Source organism: Mandrillus leucophaeus, unplaced genomic scaffold (genome assembly GCF_000951045.1).
Source record: "Mandrillus leucophaeus isolate KB7577 unplaced genomic scaffold, Mleu.le_1.0 Scaffold37, whole genome shotgun sequence".
Lineage (NCBI taxonomy): Eukaryota > Metazoa > Chordata > Mammalia > Primates > Cercopithecidae > Mandrillus > Mandrillus leucophaeus.
In genome coordinates, this window is record NW_012103920.1 from 7,677,839 (window position 1) to 7,679,575 (window position 1,737).

Consider the following 1,737-nt stretch of genomic DNA (forward strand, 5'->3'; position numbering starts at 1 on the left):
GAGTGGCAGGGACTAAAGAATGAGCCACTGCATTCAGCTTAATTATCCCAGTAATTTTTTAAATAATCCATTCCTTTTCATTTTAATTATATGCATCACATTAGAGTCTCTTTAATGGCTATGTAAATTGTTTCATTGATCTATTTATGCCAGTATCACATGATTTTAACTCTTATAGATTTAATCATTTCTGGCTTCTGATAAGGCAAGTCACTTTGAAGCCTGCTTCTGTTCAGTGATTCCCACATTTTACACTGAGTCCTTTATTTAGGTCTTTCCATCGGTTTCCCACTCAGAGACAATAAATCCAGTAGAGACCCTGTGTCGAGAAAACTGGGGTTGAGAGTAAGAAGACAACAGTTTGCAGGATGCTTTAAGAAAACTCAAAAATTTACCCTGTCCAATTTGGCAACATCAATCTCTCTTTACATTGCATTTATGTAAATTGGATAAGGTGATCAAATCATCTGTGAACCTCTGTGAATTGTCATTCATAAAGTATAAAATGGCTTTATTCCTGTCAGAAAAAAAGATATATGCATAATTGTTTGGTTTGATATCTGTACTTTCTAGTCAATGTAATACAGTTTTGAATTGGGAGTTAAAGGTAACCTCAACCAGGGAGGAAAATTATTACCCAGCTTCAGTTCTGATTCAGAGGAAAGTTAAGAGTTGTTTCCACACTTAAAAAAAAAATAAGTGCTAACACGTCCAAAAGCTATGCCTGCTTTCAGTGATGAACATGTCTTCTTACTGCACCTTGGGAAACTGGGCCCATGAAAGTGCATCGCCTCTCTCATTCTCTGAATCACCTGCTAATTTGCTGTAAGCAACAGAATTGATGATAGTATTTTTGTTTCTTAACCCACTAAATTACCTTCATGCCCCAAATGGTCTAATCAGTATTCTGTTCTTCAAAGCATCAGTAGCTGATTTTCATAAGGAAATGAAAATGACAGGCGAAGTTCTTGGCCTGAGCTCCTTGCAGGCAGAGCAGTCATGTGACAGGCTCGCTGTCTACAGCCTCTGCAGAAGGTGAAGCCTTGCTCGGCATTACCTGATGGGGTCCTATATTAAGGCTTAGAAACCCCAATTTAATTTGATTAACGATTCCGCCGGCAAGTTGTTAGCTGTTGCTCTTCCAACCCCAGACTTCAGAGAGCTTTTACGGAGCCTGTTGTAAATAAATGCATTTGACAATCTACAGGATATGATTTGTCATTCTAATAATATTGACAAAAACAACTGGATTTAAAGATGAAAGTGTCTGGCATGAGGAGTACGGGGACAGGAGGAATGAAAAGGAATATTTAAGAATGCAAAAACCAGTCAGACAGCACAGCTCTGAGCCTGGCAGTGCCCCCGCAGGGGCACTGGTTCACATGCTGATTGTGAGCAAGGAAAATCTCATTTAAACCAAGTGGGAAATTATAGTTACCAAATTGGCAATTACTTCATTCATATATATATCTTTCACTGCTACGTCCCCATGACTGCATGGGTCACTTCTGACCTTAGGGCTCTTTACAATTGTTGATTTCATTAGTATAAAAAATATGAACTCTGAACACTGTCGGGTGTGACTTCCAGGCAGAAAGATCAACTGTGTGAACCAAGCTGAGTGTCTTCAGCAGCCCCTGAGTTGCTGCGCTGTGAACTGGGTGTACAGACTGCTAATGCTTTGGTGGGAGTTCTTTCAACAAGGAAATTACTCGATGCACCAGCTTTGAAGCGACG